Source organism: Chionomys nivalis, chromosome 22 (assembly GCF_950005125.1).
Source record: "Chionomys nivalis chromosome 22, mChiNiv1.1, whole genome shotgun sequence".
In the NCBI taxonomy this organism is placed as follows: Eukaryota; Metazoa; Chordata; class Mammalia; order Rodentia; family Cricetidae; genus Chionomys; species Chionomys nivalis.
The window spans coordinates 33,141,805-33,154,330 of record NC_080107.1 but is presented as its reverse complement, the minus strand read 5'-3'; the positions used below and the strand labels follow the sequence as shown (position 1 = coordinate 33,154,330).

The 12,526-nt window shown below is 37.6% G+C and overlaps 1 protein-coding gene across 7 annotated transcripts in view; it reads right to left on the bottom strand.

Annotated features, from left to right (window-relative positions):
- Window positions 1-12,526, bottom strand: part of Gtdc1 (glycosyltransferase like domain containing 1) — a 338,560-nt gene that overhangs the window by 266,271 nt on the left and 59,763 nt on the right. The window lies entirely within an intron of this gene.

Here is a 12,526-nt window from a genome sequence, read left to right as displayed (position 1 = left end):
CCATGCTATTACATAACAAGATCTTGTCCAAAAGAAAAAAAAAAAGACTGAAGATTAACTGAATGGCAGGGCACTTACCTAGCACACATGAGGCTCCAAGTAGTTCCCTTACACTAATAATAAATATACTCAAAACTCAGAATGGTAAAGTGCTAAATCATATCCAATAAAAACAATGTATTCAATGCCAATTTATAAATGCAAATAACTAATATTTGATCTCTTATATGACGTTATTATACGACATTAGTTTTAACCTGATTCCCTTTGACAATGAGGCTGATATAACCAGAAGGTGAGTAATTTGCCATGGTAATATGCTCAGAACCAAGGGAACAAAGTGGCAAAATCTGGCAACTTGGCTACAAACACTCATTCTCTCTGGCATAGCTTTTTATTGACTAAACAAAAGTAAAGTTTAAAAAAACAGCATGCTCTACACTTTACACTATTCTTAAACTAAGGCTAAGAGAAAAAAAGGTCAAATTGCAAATAAAGCTGCCGCTAAGCTAAATACAAATATAAAAACTACAGAAATTTTACATTTACAATCAAACTGTGAGAGTGATGAAGAGTCCAGGAAGAAATGGTGAATGAAAGCACACAGAAACCTTCTTCACGCTCAACTCTTCAGAGGAGAAATACAAGTCAAAAACATACAAGTCTCCTGAGTCAAAAGAAGGAAGTAGCCATTCTTATGTATGGAGCCTTTTGAAGACCTACATGTACTTCTGCTTCATGAAGTTTCTTGAGAAACACATGCACGATTCTAACACTTGGGAAGAAACAGAAAGATCAGGAGTTCAAGGTCATCCATAGTTACACAGTAAACTCCAGGAAAGACTGGGCTAAATGAAATCCTGTCTCAAAAACGAAAGAACAAACAAAAAACGTTGCAAAGGGGTTAAGGAGTAGGGAATCAGTTCTTTAATAATTTCAGTTTTTCTTAAAAAAAAAACTGTGTGGAAATAATTCATATGTGAATGGCAAGTTTGTATTTTTATATGCAGTTTGTCAAAGACAAAAAAGGTATGTTTTTAGTTGGGAAGAAAAAGGGGATCAGCAGGCATAAGAGAAAGACAAAGGATAATAATCAGCCCAAGAAACACCCTCAAAATAAACTTTGCATATGCTATGGTTTCGATTACATTGATACTCTGACCAAAAACATATATGCCCCTAAGCCAAAAGAAAAAAGGGTTTAAATTACAGTTTATACTTCCAAATAACAGTCCATCTTTGAAGAAATTCAAGGCAGAAACCCAAGGCAGTAACCTGGAGGCAGAAGTTGACACAGAGACTAGAGAGGAGTGTTGCTTACTGGTTGCTCCTCAAAGCTTTATCAGCCGGCTTTCTTATAAAACCCATGTTAATGCAGTCTTTTGTCTTACTCCTACCTTTTGGGGTCAGGAATATTTTAAGCAGTTGGAAATTAAATGCGGGCAAATTTTGAGTACTCACTGGAATTCCCTCCCAATATTATTCTATATGTTTCTCTGTTTTATTATTTTCATTTGCATCTTCATATTCTTTACTACATTTCTAAATCCCCATACCTTTAACCCGGTGAGAGGTATTTTTGTCAAGGCTGGTCCCTGACAACATGAGACTAATATTCAGAATTCATCAAGCAGGTAAAATTGCCAATCAATAAATGACTGGACAGACAGTTTTCAAACAAAGAAGCACAAATAGCCAGTAACTATTTTTAAAAGTGTTGTATATTTGCAGTTACTAGGAAAATGCAAATAAAAACTACTTTGAGATACTACCTTACCCCAGTTAGAATAGCTGTCATCAACAAGACTGAAAACAAATGTTGTAGATGATATAAAGAAAAGGAAACACTTATTCTCTGTTGGTTGGGGTGCAAATTAACAAGTTCATTGTGGGAATCAATTGGGAGATTGTGCAAAAATATAAAAATAGAACTACCATATGACCCAACTACAGAGAACCTCAGGTAGCAATGTTGTTATTCTATTGAGTGTAACAGTATTCTGTGACACCTCTTATCTCACCAAAAGTGATGCTATTGACTTGCTTCCTGATAGGGAAAGGATAGGTTCATCATTGGCCAAGGGAAAGTCTTTCTTGCCAAAGCTATAAGCCCCCTGCCCCGAAGCTGGCGGGCATAAACCAACTTTCCATAGTTAAAAATGCAGTAATTTCACAAGTGTTTCACAAGTACAATCATTTTATAATATCCACAGAAAACACTGGCTTGTTTGACTAATTTGCATTGTGTTAATATTGTTCATTGTTCTTTTTTTCCAAGTATGTGATATAGTTAGGCAATGAAACAAGGTGCAGTCAGTTTCCCTCAATCTTTCTTAGCTCTACACTTCATCTTCTGACATCCAATTCATGATCTTTTGACAACTATTCATTTCACACCCAATCTAAATATCTCCCTAAAGGCTACCAATCTAGCCTCTAGGCATAGCTCTTAAATAAAGGCACAAGATCTTTGTAAACCTAAAATTTGCATTCTAAAGAAACAAATTAAGGATCAAAAGTAGTTGCTCACCTCTATGAGTTTAAAACACATTACAATTTTTTTAAAAAAAAAAGAAACAGTTATTGACTTTTTCTTTTTGCAAAGGACCGTGTTAATGGGCCTACTTAAAGTAGAGATGATAGTGTGCCAACAAGATTTTAAATTGGTAAATTCTAAACCACTCAATAAAAGTATGTCGAGAATTTTAATGAGCCTCAGTAGGACCAAGAAGAATTAACAGTCTGTAGGTAAGGGGGAGGCAACGGTAACCTTAATCATCTGCATGGGGATTTAGAGTTTCATTTCTTTAAGGTTAAAGAAGTGATGTGGTATTCTGTATACTCTTAGTAAATGACTTCATATGTTGGTATGTATACATTTACTGACTAAAGAAAAAAACAAAAGACACAAGTTCTTTACTCAATCAATACAATAATTTTCATCTATGCACTTCTAGATAACACAACAACCATTAAGTGTTCTAACTAATAACTGACGGCCTTAAAACAAAAGGTCCTCAATTGAGGACAAAAAGAACAAAATCATAGCCAGAATTTTAAAACTGCAGTAAGTTGCTAATGTGCTTGTTTTCTAAAAATTTCAACAAATTCACTATTGCTATATTGTTCTTTCTGTCAAATAGGAGCATAAAATCCACACTAGAGACTAAGGAATGAATCCAAGACACCCTGACTGAGAGTGAAAATGGATGTATAAATGTAAACAATACATATTTAACAATTTAACAAATAAATCAAGAATTCCAGTATAGAATGATTATTTTAAAACATGGCAGCATGTGAAATAGATAAATAAACAAACAAACAGGGAGGAGAGAATCAGATGCTTGGCCTAATACTCAGTTCAAAAAGAACACTACAAGAACCTAGCTTTAAGAATATTATTGCTTCCTAGAGTGGTAGCAGACTTCACAAATTTAAAAAGAAAAAAAAAAAAAGAAAGAAAGAAACCCTGTCTGAAACATTCAACCCTGTAGGACTTGCTTCATCAGTACTATTCAGATGCTCACCCAATGATTTTCTTATGTGTACATAAGGTTGAGAAACACACTAACACACTGGTACTCATTCTCAAAGTGGTGGTATCTAGACACCAATAGCAGCTGAGAACTTGCTATATCAATTTCTCAGTTCCCACCTTCACTGCAACTCTGAAAGAAGTAAAAACCTTGGAATGGAGCCTGGTGTTTTAATGAGCCTTTCAAGCAATTGTGAAGTGCACTGTTTGAGAAACACAACTGTGGAATGAGAAGGGCCTCCCTTGTCTCAACTGACTCATCACACTTCACTAACTGTATGGTCCTTACCTCTCTAAACTTCAACTTCTACCCCTACCAAAGATCTGTTAATCATCTAATATGACGCAAAGAGTGTGAAGGAAACACTTTATATATACATGAAAGTAAGCCCTGTTCTAGTTTGTTTTCTACCGCTATAATAAAGATAATTACCAAAAATAACTCAGAGAGGAAAGTGTTTCTTTCACCTTAAGGACTAATACACTTTGCAGAGACTTGAGGCAGGACCCTGGAGGCAGAACCTGAAACCAAGGCCATGGAGGAATTTTGCCTCCTTGATGCTGTCCATGGCTTGCTCAGTCAGGTTTCTAATACAACCCAAGACCACATACTCAGGGGTGTCAACACCCACAATGAGGTGAGTGTTCCCACACCAATCACTAATCAAGAAAAAGTCCCCACAGGGTTGCCTACAAGCCAGTCTAATGGAGGCAATTCCTAAGTTGACATTTCCCTGTTCCTGGATAAGTCTAGGTTTATGTCAAGGTGCCAAAACTGAACCAGCATAATCCCTTACCAAAAGGTTGCCTAGTAGATACTGTAACACACTTCATAGTCAATAATTACAAACAAGATGCAGACAGTAAATGTCAGTTTTTAAATTTTCAACATCATTGGTTTGTCCCTCTTTAAAATTCAAAACCTTTGTTCTTTACTTTTCCACAAATTATTTTTGCTTATTTTTCTCTTTTGCCTTTCCATTTTTCCTTTCTTCCTCTTACCCATCCATCTTCTTTTTTCTTATCTATTTTGCATATTTTTCTTCCTAATTTGTGGGGAAAAATCTAATATAAAGCCAGAGATCTTTTTAGCATGTACAGTAATTTTACTGAACAGAATAGTGTATTGTGATCAAGAAACACCTGGATTCTACCATATACCAGGAAACAAAAGGATAAAACATAATGAAGATGAACCTAATCATAACGATGAAGTTACAAGTCAACAGGGAAGAGCTACATTTTATAAAACAGAAACATGTTATTTAGTTCTCTACTAATGAGATGAAAGCTCAAGACTATCTTGTCTGGATAAAATACAGTTTCTCCAAACTGAAAATAGAAGTCTCTTCTACACAGGCTGGAAAGGCAGGTAAAGAATCATAGAGAGTGGGGTCCAGAGAAAGCTCTCCCCTGAGAATCTAATTTAATCTCTGGAACCCATGTAAAAGACAGGTCGTGGCTCACATCAATAATCACAGCACTCCTAAAGCAAGTTGGTACTCGCAGATTCAAGAAATTCCCAGAAGCTCCCAGACCAACCAAGTCCAGTGAGTAACACACTAAGAGAAGTGACAAACCCTGCCTTAGCATCTCCACCCCACATGTGTGCCGTGAGGGCGTCCTCACTGCCTTCATATACACATGCAATTAATAAATAAAGTGGAACTCACAGAAACCTACCTGCCTCTACTCCTGAATGCTGGAATTAAAGGTGCATACCATCACTGTCAAGGTTTTGGAGACCAGGTTGGTCTACAGAGCTAGCTCCAGAACAGCCAGGGATATACAAAGAAACCCAGTGTCAAAAAAACAAAACATATGAATAAGTAAGTAAATAAATAAATAAATAAATGTAGAAAACCTGTGTACCTTAATAAATAAATGTAGAAAATCTATGTAACTTAAAATAAGAAATGTTTGTTGACGATATTTTTGATGTACCAAAGTAATGAGTTAGAGAGAGAGAGAAAACAAAACATAGAAGCTATTCTAAGGGGAAAAACCCTCAGGACTACACTGAAAATAAGTGTAGTAGCTTGAATATAATTGGCCTCTATAAGATCATAGGGAGTGGCACTGTTAAGAGGTGTGGCTTTGTCAGAGGAAGAGTGCCACTGTGGGGGTGTGGTTTGAAGTTTCCTATGTCCAAGTTATCACCCAGTGTCTCAGTTGACTCCTGCTTCCTCAGGTCACGAAGTAGCCAGCACCGTGTCTGTCTACAAGTGGCCATGCTCCCCCGCCATCATGATTATAGACTGGAATAGAGGTGCTTGTGCAAGCTGCCACCTCAAACAACGTTTGCCTTTATAAGAGTTGTGCTCATGGGGTCTCTTCACAGCAACAAAAACCCGAACTAAGCCAATAAGATAGAAAAAAAATAATTTCTGTACTATTTCTGTTGCTACTTCCGTAAACTATGTGTATTTCTTACACAATACTTTTTTCAACTATTCATTCATCTAATCAATATTGACAGAATACATTAAGCTAGGCAGCAAGTATTTAAAAAAAAAGATAAGAAAGATATTGTTTCAACGCATATGGAACAATTTACAAATGAAATATGCTTTCAAATGTTTTGTTCTAATGTTATTAAGATTTCTAAAGTGCACTACATACAGACAAACTTTAACATTCGAATCATTTATTCTTTTTATTTCTTATTATTTATTTATTTTGCCAAAGAGCTAATGAATAACTTTATTCAGAAATCCATTAGAAAATTCTACAGACATATTAATGAGTCAAAATTGAAAGAATCAATAGGATGACTAAGTTCATTACTGTAAGGTTTCTAGTCCTGTCAGTGACTACCCAAATGCCATATAATATTCATCAGTTCTATTATCTGACAATTCCATAAATGTCATTTAAGAAGCATATTTATCCACCGTAAATGCTAGAATGGTAAGGTACTAAGGTACCTATTTTTCTCCTAATACATGAGATAGGAATTTGTTATAGTATTAGGAATGATAGAATCTTTACAAACTAAACCTAAGAAACAGTAATGAGACTCTGGCCAGGGAATCAGGTAGGCTAATGCCAGATCTTTACCTCTCCCTTAGTTATTACAAATTAAATTCCCCAGTCTCATCCCTAACTCTACAACAGACCACCTGCTAACGTGTCCCTTCCCCCACTACCCTCATCTCCTCTGTACCGTACAGATCTTCCCGTCTTAACCACCAAGTCCCACACACTGCTTTAGCCCAACACCCAACTCCAGCAGGCACTCCCTAGGAATACACAGGTCACTATGACCAGGGAAACAAGTATGCAAATTATAGATATTCATCTCTCCCTCCATTCCTCCAAATCCAATCCCCCAGTCTCATCCACAGCTCAATAGCAGACCTTCTTCAGAAGCTACTCCCCACACTCTACTCGCATTCTCAGACTAACTAAGTGAATCCTGGTGGAACACCCTGCTTTCCACGCTCCTGTGAAACCCCTCATCCTCCACAACCTAGCCATCCCCATTCCTATATGTCAGCTCCCAATACCTAGAAACAAACTGGTGGTCTGAAAGAGAATGGCCTGCCTTGGAGCAGGTATTAGAATGCTTAGGAAGTGGCATTGGAAGGTGTGGTCTTGTTGGGGTAGGTGTAGCCTTGTTGGAGGAAGTGTGTCACTGATGGTGGGCTCTGGGGCTACAAATGCTCTACCCAGGATCAGTCTCATTCTCTCTCCCTCTGTCTATCAATCACTCCTTCCCCCGTCTCTCACCCTGCTGCCTGTGGATCAGGATATAGAACTCTGAGTTATTCTCCAGCACCAGGTGTGTCTGCAGGCCACCATGTTTCCCACCATGCTGATAATGGACTAAACCGCTGAACAGCCAGCCCAAATTAAATTTTTTCCTTTATATGAGTTGTCATGGGGCTGGAGCGATGGCTGAATGGTTAAGAGCACTGACTCTTCTTCCAGAGGTCCAGCAACCACATGGTGGCTCACAACCATCTATAATGAGATATGGTTCCCTCTTCTGGGGTGCAGGTACACATGCAGGCAAAATATTGTATACATAATAAATAAATCTTTATTAAAAAGTAGCGTGTATACTTTTAAAAAAAAGAATTGTCATGGTCATGGTGTCTCCTCATAGTGATAGAACACTAAGATACACATTATACACAGATGCCCCAGTGCCCAAATCAATCACATCATGGTATCTCTTCTTAGAAATAGAACACTCACTAAGACACATATTTTACCTAGAAGCCCTAGTACTCATACCTATCAGGACTCCAGAAGATTTTCCTACTAGGCAACACAAATACACTACACTACTAAGAATGAGAGAGAGTAACAGAAACCAAAGAACAAAACAGACACCCAAAAAAGGCATGAATTCACGAAAAAGCCACTTGCCTGTGGCTTTGCAATCACAGGCACATGTCAGAGATGCACTTGGCAGAAGTCACCACTAGGTCCATATCCATCCCTCCCCGATACCCCTACCCCAAGCTCCACAACACCCTCTGAGCAATCTGGAATTATTCTGTTGCAGCCTCTATGCAGCAAACAGGCACTTGGGATCCAAATGCTGCTAGACGGTGTTAGCCCCTCACCATCAGCCAGCTCTGCCTTTAAGCAGTTCCTGCTACATGCACTTCTTTCCCCACCATCCTGCGTGCCTTTTTCAGATAGCAGGCTCCCTCTGCCAGTGGGTTGTGGGCTTTCCCTGTGTTGTAGGTTGAGCGGGCCACATCCTGCTTCCTGGCTAGCTTAACCCCCGAAATAATCACACAGAAATTGTATTAATTAAATTACTGCCTGTTCCATTATCTCTAGCCTCTTATTGGCTAACTCTCACATATTGGTTTAACCCATCTCCATTAATGTATATCACCACTTGACTGTGCCTTACCAGCATAAGTCTAACCAGCATCTGTCTCGGGCAGGAGAGCCATGGCGTCCGTCTGACTCTGCTTTCTTCCTCCCAGAATTCTGTTCTGTTTTCCCTGCCTACCTGAGTTCCACCTTATCAACTAGGCCAAGGCATTTTCTTTAATAACCAATGAAAGCAACACAAATACAGAAAAGCCTCCTACACCACCCTGGACCTCTTCCTCAGGCTGCTGCCAAACTAGGGAGCTACATTAAAAAGGCACACAGGCTTCTACTGCCCTAGGCAGCAGCAGTAAGCCTCGCACTTTACCATCATCTTCAACTTAATCTTCACCATCATGGTCAGCAGATTTGATGAAACAACTGGGAATTTTTAAAGGTGGAATTAGTTTTAAAGAGAAAGAGAGAGAGAGAGAGAGAGAGAGAGAGAGAGAGAGAGAGAGAGAGAGAGAGAGAGAGAGAGAGAGAGAGAGTTTTTTCCAAAGTTTAAAAATGGGAAACACTGTCGGGCGGAGGTGGCGCACACCTTTAATCCCAGCACTTGGGAGGCAGAGGCAGGTGGATCTCTGTAAGTTCGAGGCCAGCCTGGTCTACAATGGGAGTTCCAGGACAGGCTCCAAAGCTACAGAGAGACCCTGTCTCGAAAAACCAAAAAAATAAAATAAAATAAAATAAAATAAAATAAATGGGAAACACTATTACAATGGAGGGAGTTAGGTCTCTGTATGATTATACAATAAATGGCTTAAAAATGGAACAATTAGATGAGGAGATAATTAACTTAGATGGGATTTACGTTTTATCTCTTAAAAAGTTGGTTGATATGAGTGCCAAGATACAGGTCTTAGAAAAACTTATTAATATAGATCTTAGAGATATTCAGATCCAAACAGAGGAATTTAAAGGTGAACCAATTAATTACATTACAAGGTTAGAGAGGAACGGTCCTAGGTTTTCAAACAACCAACCTTAAATTTATCCAATAACCTTATAGGAACTGCCAAATGACATAATAGCCGGAAACTTTTCTGTGTCCTGCCTGGTCCCACAGCCGCTTATAAAATGATCATTTGGAGGCTTATTATTAATTATATATGTTTGACCAATGGTTCAGGCTTATTATTGGATAGTTCTTAATTTAAATTAACCCGTTTCTATTATTTTATATTTTACCATGAGGCTCGTGGCTTGTTACCTCACAACTTGCTGTGGCTTCTGGCATCTTGCCCAAATCTGTCTTCTTTCTCCATGTATCTCTGCTTGGACTTTCAGCCAAGCTATATTTTGCCCTGCTATAGACCTAAACAGTTTTATTCATTAATCAATAAAAGCAGCACATGTTTGCAGCATGCAGAAAGACATCCCATATCAGACAGCTAACTCCAAGGCTATGCAAGAGCTGACTGGACCACTGTGGAAATGAAATATTGAAGGAGATTTAAGGAGTGATAGTCTCATATGGTATTCATTCACCTTTTGTGAAGTAGATGTTAAACTCATGGTCAACTGGAGTCTCAAAGACTAGAGACACTTAGTTACAGCAGTATTGGAATATGGTCCTCAATTACAGTGGAGGATCTGTTAGAAATACAACACTAGGATCATTGAACAACAAAGTAGGGCTAAAGGCATCAAAATCTCCCAAGATAACTCCTTGGAGAGGGTGATTATGTAGCTCTACAAAGACAATCATATGTGAATACCACTCCTTGGCTCTGTCATGCAACAGATTTGAATGCCTGGAATATAATTAAAGGAGTTGGAAAGAGAACTGAGTCATTTAGTAAAGCTATTCAGGGCCCAAGAGGAACCCTCACTGATTTTTTTCAGTAAGATTGACTTTAGCAGTATATAGAATAATACCAAATTCAGAACCTAAAAAAAATAATAATTGAATCTCTGGCTTTTGAAAATGCTAATTCACAACGCAAAAGGGTAAATTAGCTCTTTAAAGGCAAAATCAGCACCCACAGAGAAATGGATCTGAATCTCATAACCATGATGATACTTATATAGGAGAGATGATATCCAGAGACTTGAAGAAAAATCAAAATGTTAAGTGTTTCAATTGTGGAAAACAAGTTACCCTAAAGGGTGACTTAAAGGGACTGTGAACTGGATTCTCAGAAACAATGTTTTTTCTAAAAACAATCCTCTCCCTTCTGGAGTATGCAGAAGGTGTGGCAAAGACTGACACTGAACTAATGACTATAGCTCAACAAGGGACAGATAAGATAACCCTTTGCCATAGGGAAATGCCTTGGGGTGGGGGCAGGCTCAAGTGTCCAAGTGTCAAATTTGGTTCAGCATTCCCTGTGACCAAGGGGGAAACTCCTTCCCAGAGCAATTAAAGAACTTAATGCTTATTGTAAAAACACTATACTACTCTGGATGATAGAACAGCTTCTGAATATAAAATAAAAATTTCAGGAGAAAGCATAAAGCAAATATTACAAAAATTAGATTTGAACAGAACTCTTAAATAGGAGATGACAGTTCATCAAACACAAGGCAATTCGATTTAAGCTAAATTATAAAACCAAAGAATTCTTTTCATTTGATCAAATACAACTTGTAAAAAGGGAACCTCTCCAAAATTAGGGTTGGAGAATAGTTTTGTTTTTGCCTTTCTAGGAGAATGAAAGCATCCAGCTAAGGAATCTGAAGACCACTGGACAAAGGAGACATCTGAAGAAAAAGGACAAATCATACAGAAAAAAAAAAAAAAGTCTCAAGAAAAAGAATAAATTGACCTATTGGTATATCACATCTCCAACAGGATAAAATATCATAAATCCTCCCAAATGTTGGTTTCTGCTGTTCTCTACAGACACATAATGCAAATTAAAGCTGGCTTCTGAATTGGAGTGTGGCTCTTTCCTTCTCTAACCCCAAGCATGCTTGTTAAAAGAAAAATTCAAAATCTCTGTTTCATATCAGAAGAGCAACCTAATATGACAGAATAAAAATCAAAATTAAGGGAGTGTTCTATTGTCATTAATTTCATAGTCCTTTGGTTTTATTTTGACTCTTTAAAGCTTTATAAATATCATCTCAAAATGTAAAGGATCAATATATAAATATATATCTTAAACTTTTTGTCATGATATTAATGGTCATATAGAGAGTACTAACTAATTCTTTACAAAGGCTTCATCTAGCTTCCTGTACATGATCTCAGGTTTGAGTCTCTAATCACATAACTAGGAATTAAGTTTTTGTACTCTAGATGTACATAACAAATATTGGAATTTTAACTTCTTCAAGATCTGCAACATATGACATTTGAAATGCTTAAGTTTTCTGCAGTGAATCAAGGCCATACCTAACAGCGACTTTGAAGTCTTCAAAAGGATGATGGGGCCCCACAACGACAATTTCATCTGGATTGTGGTAAGACCAATAAGCTGACAAACACCACCTAAAAATCGGCTTTGGAATACATATTGTTCAGGACAATTTCAAGGTGGATAACTGAGATGGCCCAGCCTCACAGACTACTCTAGCCAGGACTTGGGATAAGCCCTGCATTTTCCCATTATGCAGAGACTGAACAACAAATGCTACAGCTTTCCCAGGACTAGACAATTAACCCAAATTTTTCCAGGGTCCCCTAAAGATATCATCACCCCCAGGAAGTAATTTTAAGAACACAACACCTTCACTCCCAAGGTGGGGGGTGCTTTTTGGTCATTCAATGAGTTAGAAATATTTGTCATTGTTTAGGATGGTGGGTTAGAAGTTATTATTGTAATGGTCAGGGAAAATCTGAACAAAGGAGATTCAGGGATCTCGTTCTAAAAAGAAAAAAGGAAGAAGATAGACATCATACAATAACAGAGTAGATTACTGAATTGACTTTCAAACCAAAACAGCAACTACTAGTTTTAAATATTTTACATAGATATGGAGTTTTGTATATTGATGAAAATTAAGGCTATTTTGTTAAAACATACTGTACATATATTTATATTATTGTTCAAAGTACTATGCCTATACAGCTCATTTAACAATGTTATGCAAATGTACAGTTCTTGAAATTTACTATTACAAACTGTGTAGGATAATACAGAAATGCAAGTTAGTAGTTAGTCATGTTAAGTATGTTTTCAAGGTCAAACAGAAATCTAT